Below are 10,645 nucleotides of genomic sequence, written 5' to 3'. Positions count from 1 at the left end.
CTATCATTCTAACCAAAAGTTATCTAGAGACTTTTTGAATTTCCAGACAACCAGAAACGAAAGAACTACAATTTCTAACTCAGGATGAATGTAACTTCACAATAGAATGGTTTGGTCTGTGGGTTGTTTTCGGTCATGATTGACATTTTTCTAAATTGCCTGATTCTTACAAAATCTGGCACTTCAAAATAAATGTGTGCCAATAGTTATCAAAGGTACCAGGATTATAATTTAGTACGCCAGACGCGCGTTTCGTCTACATAAGATACTATTGCTTCTCTCTGAAATTCCATGTAACTATTTCACAATATCAATTCGAAAGTTTAATTGTGCATTGACGACGGTTTCTGAATTTTTAGTAATAGTAAAAGCTCAATGATAAGTTAATATTGTTATCAAAAGATCTTCGAACAAAAAGGGATGTTGAAATTTGTGAGGAGGTCTTTTACTGTCAATATTACCATAATTATTGAACTTTTACTGACTTACAAACCGTCAAAAACATAAGAAAAGAAAACATTAAAACACTTGCAGAAGACTTATTCCTCTGAATTGAACGAGTCTAAATATGGTCAACTCAAATGATGGTTAAACACTACTCAGACTGATATATACAAATAACAGTTACCTTATTGCATTGAAAATGGCCCGATTAAATGGCATTACAAATTTTAAGTATTAATTACTTATATTTTTTAGCAATAAATTAACACCATATGATAGTTTTATAAAATTAAGGGGTAACTCTTTATTTTTTTATTCCAAATTTTTATTATGACGATTTTACATTTTATAAATGAAGAAATCAAAACCCTATACAGAACTCATTTACAACTGACCAGTGAATGTTTTGTACAAACATTGATACATATATTTAATGTTTTTAAGATGTCAGTAATCATGAAAAAGATTCGTAAAGACCAGACCAAATGAAAACAGTAGGTTAACGCTTCCAACAGTTAACTATTTAAACAGCTTGTTTCACAACATCTAATCGAACAGACCTAGACGCATAATAATAATACATTATTTCCGTAAGCAAATACAACATAAGGTCCTTCACAATGTTCGGGTAAATGTTCCTTTTGGCTTTGATTTTGTAATTTTCCAACACTACGTTACATTCGAAAACAAAATAATTAGTGTTGTCTGTTCGGTCCAATTAATTAATAAAGCGTGTGTTTTTATATTTATCCTGCAATTGGGTGACCTACTATACAGATACAGCCCTACAGATATCGCTGTGCTGTATCTGTTGACTATACAGATATCGCTTTAAAGCTCCGCCCACTGCCGGACTGAGTATTGTTTGAACCTGTGTGACCTCAGAATGTGTATTTCAGTTGCATTCCAATGACGATGACAATTTTCGATTTCAAAACTTGAATGTGTTTGATTGAGTTACAAAATCAACCATGTCAATTTCAGCATGCATGTTTAGTGAATGCCAAGTCTGAAGCGTAGGATAACTCGTACACTTCTGTTTCAAATTTGACAATGTTTTGTTATTTGTTTTTACTGTTGAAATTAGTTGTTAACTTATGTTAAAATAGATAATTATTCACCTTGAGCGATGTATTATTGTTGACCATTCGAGATTCTTTTTTGCGAACCCGTCTTCAGCGTAATGTGTGATTTTAATATTACTACGCGGGTCTCAAGGGATTACAAATCGAAAATAAATGCTAAATATGTTAGTTTTTGTGTCTTTCAAAACACAAACAATATACAGAATTAATTGCAGGATAAAGACAATAACTGTTTAGTGTCTTTAAATATCAGCTGTATTTGTACTCGGCTCGAAACAGGTGTAGTAGCTTCCTAAAAGCTCGCATACACCTTGTTTCCTAGCCTCGTACAAATACAGTTGATATTTAAAGACAGTTATTGTCTATATATATATAAACTTTGCATTTAAACTCCAGTGAATTAAATCGTATTAAGGTTTATGTACCCTTCTGTAGCCATTTTTGTACGAACTTTTCAAACCTCAATTGTATCAAAACTACAGATATAATGAATAATAGAGATAGGCCATTTTGTACATATTCCAAGGGGAAACTTGATGTAAAGAATTGTTTTTTACTGTTCCATTGCATTTAATAGAAAAAGGACTTTGTGGCAAATAAATCAAGATTTTTATAGAAAATCCACAGCCTTTATCCTTGTACTCTCATATTTGGCAATTTGATGACTGATAGATATAAGATTATTGCATGCAGTGCTAGCATTTATTTCCTTAAAACAAGTTTATAAATGTAGTTATTGGTTAAAACAAATATAAATATGGCCAAAATCAAGTACACCTTTTAGGTTGCGCTCGACTTAAGTGACTCAGCACGAGGTGTTTTGGAATTTACAGGTTGCTTAGAACTTTTTGTAAAAAATAAACACTAGCACATCATAGAAAATCAAGTGAGTAATTAATGTTTCAAATTTTAAAACAAAAATCTCTGTATTAAAGGCTGTAGATTTTCTACAAAAATCTTGATTTATTTGCCACAAAGTCCTCTTTTTCTATCAAATGCAATGAAACAGTAAAAAGTAATGCTTTACATCAAGTTTCCCCTTGGAATATGTACTAAATGGCCTATCTCTATTATTCATTTTATCTGTAGCTATGATACAATTGAGGTTTGAAAAATTCGTACAAAAATGGCTACAGAAGGGTACATAAACCTTAAGGATTGTGTACCCTTCTGTTGCTTCAATGCTTAACATATGGAAATTTTATAGAAAATCCACAGCCTTTATCCTTGTTCTATCATATTTGGCAATTTGTCGACCGATAGATATAGGATTATAGCATGCACTGCTAACATTGGTATCCTTAAAACAAGTTTATTAAAGTAGTTATTGGTTAGAACAAATAAAAATATGGACCAAATCAAGTACACCTTTTAGGGTGCGCTCGACTTTAGTTACTATGCACGAGGTATTTTGGAATTTACCGGTTAGTTAGAGCTTTTTGTAAAATGTAAACACTAGCACATCATAGAAAAGCAAGTGAGTAATCTTTGTTTCAAATTTTATAACAAAAATCTCTTTATTAAAGGCTGTGGCTTTTCTATAAAAATCTTTGTTTATTTGTACTCTTTTTCTATTAATGCAATGCAACAGTAAATAATAATGCTTTGCATCAAGTTCCCCCTAGTATATGTTCTAAATGGCCTGTCTCTATTATTCATTATATCTGTAGTTTTGATACAATTGATGTTTAAAAAATTCGTACAAAAATGGCTACAGAAGGGTACATAAACCTTAAATAGCCCAAATGTAACATCATTAGCATCAAGTTATGTAGGTTTGAGTGTCTGGATCATTCTTAAATTGAAATACACTGTGTAACATGAAAACAAGCACTTTTATTTTAGTCGTTCGTCATTCCCTTTTCACGTCGAAATGTAGCATAATCAAACATGGATGTGAAGTTAGCAGCCGGTTCGTTATTCGATATTCGATATTCAATATCCAACCGGCTGCTAGCAGTCGGTTGGATATTCAAAAATTTTTTGAAAATCTTTAAAAAAAGAAGTACTTGATAACATTAAAAACATGATTTTCATAGTTAAGATGACTGATAAGATACGTAGGAAATCGTAAAATAACCTCTTCAAGCTGTTGTAAGTTCTCGTTGTCCTCGAATATAAACCCTTTTCTATGTTGCATATTTGTCTTTATATAATATAGATTGTTGTCAATAAAACAACACCAAAGATTTATTTTTATACATGATATTTCTTTAAACAAAAAGAAAAACCACTAACTGTAGAAACATGAAATATAAATAGAAATATTTATGGAATGCCCAAAAAAGAAATATATAGTGAAAACCTACCTGAGACCGCTTAAATGAGTGTGAGACCCCCCTGGTCTTTCAATGTCCATAAAATTTAATTAAATCATAGACTCTGTATATATAAAGGTTGTATTAGAAGGATTTCTCCGAATATTGTCATATTCGATATCTATGGAGGGCTTATATTGTCACTTTTCAGTTAAAAATTATAAAAATTTTAGGACAAAGGGCACAGGGCAATGGTGATAGCCCCCTGATCTTTCAATCTGCCTAATATTAAGCAGACATTTAGTCAATATGTAGATACACACGTGACTTAAAGAAATTGGGGTACACTTCCTGTCTTTCATGTTTACGGAGCGCCCAAAGTGCCAGTTGGATATTCAAAATATACAGTGAAAACCTACCTGAGACCGCTTAAATGAGTGTGAGACCCCCCTGGTCTTTCAATGTCCATAAAATTTAATTAAATCATAGACTCTGTATATATAAAGGTTGTATTAGAAGGATTTCTCCGAATATTGTCATATTCGATATCTATGGAGGGCTTATGTTTGGGATGAAAATTTCAGGAACTCAATTTTCGGCTCTCCCTTGACACCATTTGCGAGTATGGTCTTGAGGAAACGATGATAGTCCGTCGGACGGGGACGATAAATGGCTGACCCGTGTTAAGAGAGAGACATATCTCTTGCACGTTAAAGACACCCTTGTAGATTTCGAAAAAGAGTAGGCTAATGCCGCTACAAGGCAGCACTCGCACCCGCAAAGTGGAAAGGGATTAATATAAGTTGTAAAACTTGTTTCCCAATCCACTATAAATAAATATGTTTAAACTAAATTATATTGTCACTTTTCAGTTAAAAAATTATAAAAATTTTAGGACAAAGGGCACAGGGCAATGGTGATAGCCCCCTGATCTTTCAATCTGCCTAATATTAAGCAGACATTTAGTCAATATGTAGATACAAACGTGACTTAAAGAAATTGGGGTACACTTCCTGTCTTTCATGTTTACGGAGCGCCCAAAGTGCCAGTTGGATATTCAAAATATACAGTGAAAACCTACCTGAGACCGCTTAAATGAGTGTGAGACCCCCCTAAAACAAACTTTATATATACAGAGTCAATGATTTGGTTGAATTTTATGGACATTGAAAGACCAGGGGGGTCTCAACCTCATTTAAGCGATCTCGGGTAGGTTTTCGCTATATATTTTGAATATCCAACTGGCACTTTGGGCGCTCCGTAAACACAGAAGACAGGAAGTGTACCCAAATTCCTTTTAGTCACGTTTGTATCTACCTATTGACTAAATATCTATTAAATATTAGAAAGATTGAGAAATCAGGGGGCTCTCACCATTACCCTGTGCCCTTTGTCCTAAAATTTTGACATTTTTTGACTGAAAAGTGACAATCTTAGCCCTCCGTAGATATTGAAGATGACGTTATTCTGGATAATCCATCTAATACAATCTTTATATATACAGAGTCAATGATTTGGTTGAATTTTATGGACACTGAAAGACCAGGGGGGTCTCAACCTCATTTAAGCGATCTCGGGTAGGTTTTCGCTATATATTTTGAATATCCAACTGGCACTTTGGGCGCTCCGTAAACACAGAAGACAGGAAGTGTACCCAAATTCCTTTTAGTCACGTTTGTATCTACCTATTGACTAAATATCTATTAAATATTAGAAAGATTGAGAAATCAGGGGGCTCTCACCATTACCCTGTGCCCTTTGTCCTAAAATTTTGACATTTTTTGACTGAAAAGTGACAATCTTAGCCCTCCGTAGATATTGAAGATGACGTTATTCTGGATAATCCATCTAATACAATCTTTATATATACAGAGTCAATGATTTGGTTGAATTTTATGGACATTGAAAGACCAGGGGGGTCTCAACCTCATTTAAGCGATCTCGGGTAGGTTTTCGCTATATATTTTGAATATCCGACATTTTTTGACTGAAATTGTTTTTTTGGCTTTCCATATATATTTCTATTTATAGTTATAAATATTTTTAGAGTTATTGTTTTTTCTTTTGTCGTAAAAAATATTATACACAAAAGTACATCTTTGAAGTCGTTTTTATGACAAAACTCTATATTACATACAGACAAATAAGTAACACGGAAAATGGTTTATATTCGAGGAAAACGAGAAATTACGACAGCTTGAAAAGGTCATTTAATGATTCCTACGTATTTTATCAGTCCTTTTGACTATGAAAATCATGCTTTTTATGATATCAAATATTTAATTTTCTTATAGTTTTACACTTAATTTTGAATATCAAACTGGCTGCTAGCAGCCGGTTGGATATTGAATATCGAATAACGAATAACGAACCGGCTGCTAACTTCACATACATTAATCAAACACTGTGAAAAAAAAACATTTAACTTTCTTAGATTTATGATAATTACCTGACAAAAACATATCCTTAATAGTAATAAAACAGTAGATACGTATCATAATAAATTTGTTTTCTTTATAAATGATCAGTAAACGTTATGTAGTAATTGATAAATTTTAAAACCATAAAAAAATGCACTATTATTTTCCGTTATAGCATTATAGAATCTTGCCTTCGTGTACTATGTACATGGGATAATTTATGGAATTGATGGATCATTGTTTGCTTTACGTTCAGTGGCAAATATTTCATGCATGTTAATAACGAGAACATGTATTTTTTTAATACAATTCGTAGGTCTTTCTTGCAATAAGAAGTCGACAGTTAGGTTGGACGTGAAACTTGGAATACCACTGAAATAAGGGGGATATTGAATTAGGACATAAATTTGCATCAGCTGGCTACATCCCGCTACATACACACCACTTAAATAATTGGTGCAAGAGTTTCTTATTAGCAGAGAGCGCTGATCAATGAAATATATTCTGAAGTCGGTCATTCATACTTATGTTTGTCCCTAATATTTTTTTAACTGTGCACTTACATTCAGATATCAGATCAAATTTATTCGCTCATAGTGTATTAATATACGTTTTTTGATTGAGTTATGGATAACATCAAAAGATCAATGAAGGATAAAAAAAACTTAATTCAAATAGTTTGGGGGTGGGGGATAAACTTTTGTTTATCCTACATCGATTTTACATATATCCATATAGGTTAATCAATTTTTCCCAAATTACGTTAAGAAGGGGGGGGGTCAGTAAGAAAACTATGTGAATTAAGTTTTTTATCCTACATTGAACTTTTGATGTCGTCCCTTAAGCCTGCCAATTGATATTTTATCGTGTGTGTTTTCTATGTTGTGATGTTATGCTGTTGTTTCAGAAAAGGGGAGAAGGTTTGGTTAAAACATTTTATCCCGCTGCAAATGTTTGCACCTGTCCTAAGTCAGGAATCTGATTTACAGTAGTTGTCGTTTGTTTATGTAATTTATACGTGTTTCTCGTTTCTCGTTTTTTTTTTTATATAGATAAGACCGTTGGTTTTCCCATTTGAATTGTTTTACACTAGAAATTTTGGGCCCTTTATAGCTTGTTGTTCGGTGTGAGCCAAGGTTCCGTTTTGAAGGCCGTACACTAATGGTTTACTATTTTTTTTAACTGTTTGGATGAATGGAGGGTTGTCTCGTTGGCACTCGCACAACATCTTCCTATATCTAATTACGTGTAGTTACCTGACCGGGTCAAACAAAGACGTGAATATTGGTATCTGATGTTTCAACGCTTAAACTAGCGGCATTTAAGAGTAAGCGCACATACATTTTTTACACTTGTCGGCTCGGAGTCAGAAATGTTTTCGGGTAGGGTGACTGTTCTTAATACGAACTATTATCTTTTGAAATTACGCGTTAAAACATCGACTAAGCTTTTCGGCCTAGTTCAAGCAAGGTTAATACTCATATTATACATTTTGTATTCACAAGTTATCGTCCTGAATATTCATTTAAGTTGCCGCGGGACGTCGACTCATTCAGTATCATCATTTTTGTTATCGTTAAACTATACCAGGAAGTGTTTTTTCTTCTGTTGGTTTATATAACACCTCTATTTATTTCCACTGATCGAAATTGAAAAAGGGCAGGTGATATTTTTCCAACAAAAACTTGTGCCTGTGAGGATATCTTCAACGGTAATTAATATTTAATCAAATTTGCCTTTGGGATACCTTTGACGGTAAATATTATTATATTAACTCTGTATGTTTTAGTCATTGGACGGTTTGAGCTTATTATTCTGTTTACACATCTTTCGATAACAAAACACTATATTAACTCTTTATATTTGGATTTGTCTGTGTCATTGGGTTGCTTTCGCATTAACGCATACTTTTATCTCCTTTTATTCAAAACCAATGGATTGACTTGGGTATAAGCTACTGGTGTTACTTCGGTGAAATCACGGACAGGACACATTAATCTTGTTAATTTTTAAACATAAAAAATGATATTATAAAGCGTTGTATATCATTTTAAAGCTTTTGAATTCTTCTTTCAGATTATTGCAAGTTTGTATATGTAACAGACCATTTTCATTAATTAAAACTCAATAAAACCTTGATTTTGCGATATGATTTCCTTGTCCCGCGTTACACTTTTAGTTTTGTGAAATTCTGAATACCGTAAAAAACATATATTTTTTTTTACCAAACGATTTAAAAGTTCGTCTATAACAAGCAATTTATAAGTGGGAGATGACGTAAAGTCGATTTTCTCTCTCGAAAAGACGGAAATATACAAAAAAGGATCAAGATGATACAAATTTTGTGTCCCTTACACGAAATGTTGCCGTATTTTTTTTTTTAAATTGTCCCAAAAAGGGAATTCCAGAGAAATCCCCATGTCTAAAGTAAATAATTTTTATACTAGTATTTTGTACAAAGATCACACTTTCGCTTCATGCAATAATCAGGATTTTTTAAAACAAATTCTTTTTATTCGAGTTGATTAGCAATGTCCGACATTTTGTCCCCTTCAAACCAAATTAAACGTAGGGTTACGTTTTCTGTTTTTTTCATGATATTTATTCAATACAGTGCTATTCGCTACATTAAAAACATTATAATGGATAAAAGTACAAAAAAATATCTCTTTTTTTTTATATTAAATTCCCATAAATTAAATCTAATATACGAGATATCAGATAAAACAAAAATGTCCGATACAATGTCCCCACATACGATTTTGACGTTATTTTAAAAATAAAATATGCTTCTACCGTTCCGTCTAATATTGTCATGATTACGGTTTTCACAGACGATTTGGAATACGGCTATTTTATTTTGTTGCTTAATAAAAAACTTTAAAATTAATGTTTTATGTTGAAGCTCTACCAATTCAAGGGGTGGGGAGAGAGATTCCCTCGCGGAACTGAAGTGTTTATAATAGTCGGATCCGCTATAATACAAATTATTAGAAAAAAAAACAGCTACAATAATTGTTCCCGCTGATTCTCTTGCATATATTTGAACAGAACTGCAATGCTAGATATGCCGTAGTCTTTTCGCCTTGACATTCTGGAGTGCCGCGAAAAATTAATGCATTTGCATGTGCATAGTTTATCTTTAAAAAAATCGAGTGCCTTTATAATTAAAATGTATATAATAAAATGGTTTCAATTCAAGTTACTTTATTTTTAATTTGTTAATAAAACTAAAGCTTAACATCTAAGAAGAAAAAATAATGCTTTCTTAGGAAAAAAACTTTAATCCTTTAAAATTTATTGTAAAAAGCTATCTGAACAACATGCATTCCAACGTTTTTATTTTATCTTACGTCTATGAGTGTGTAACGTTAGGTGACACCAGTATCGTGCGACGTTTCTGACATCTCTGGACCGCTCCCGTCAGACTGTATACCCTTGCTAAAGGGATGCATCCGATTTAGCTGTTCAAATGTATATATGAATACGCAGCTTCGTTCGGTCAAAAAAAAAGAAAAGTCGTATATCCGATGCCTAGTGAGTGTAGTTAGAGTTTCACGCTATCGTTATGTTAAAGACCATTTGAAAAACCCTTTGAGGGGGAAAACGATCTATATAAGCATAAGTTAATTGATTGAAATCTCTATTATACTAAAACAACAACAAAAGTCAGCTAAATTTTCCAATAATTCGCATGGATGATTAACGCATGTTTTGCGACTTTTGATAGGACAATTGTATAAAAAAGAGATTAATTAACAAAACCGATCAGTAATATAATATCTAGGAAAGAAATGAAACGGTCAAAATAAGTTGAATCCTTATATAAACTGGTTGCAACATTTTTGTATATCCATTTTTGCTTTATTGCAACTATTCTACCAGGTATGAAAAAAACAGCAAATTTTGTCACCTAGACAACTCTGCCATCGTTATGTGCTTCAATGTATGAGTTATTGACACACAATGAAGATTTGTTTCTGTCCTACTCCTCTCTTCCTATTTTGGCTTGATAGGAAACAATGTAACACCTGATGTGGACTATGTTATTTTATGTTAAAAAAACAAATGCAAAGAAAATGAATGGTTGTTATATCAATATATCTAGCTAATCCGTTTATATACAAGTTGAAAAGTAATGGCGACAATAAACAATCTTGTTTAAGACCACATTGAACGTTAAACCAGTCTGTCTGAAGTCCATTAATACGAACACAGCATTCCACGGACTTATACAGAGACAAAATAGCGTTATAAATATTCCCACATATACCAAGGTCGAATAGTTTCTGGAATAACATCGCTCGATTTATCCCGCCATATTCCTAACCATAATCAATAAAAGCCACGAAAGTCGATAAACGTTTCAAATTCCTAGTCTTGATTATTGATGTTAACGATTTTATGTGATCAATTGTACTGCGCCCTTTCTGAGAAT

Source organism: Mytilus trossulus, chromosome 5, assembly GCF_036588685.1.
Source record: "Mytilus trossulus isolate FHL-02 chromosome 5, PNRI_Mtr1.1.1.hap1, whole genome shotgun sequence".
Lineage (NCBI taxonomy): Eukaryota > Metazoa > Mollusca > Bivalvia > Mytilida > Mytilidae > Mytilus > Mytilus trossulus.
This window is presented reverse-complemented; position numbering follows the sequence as displayed.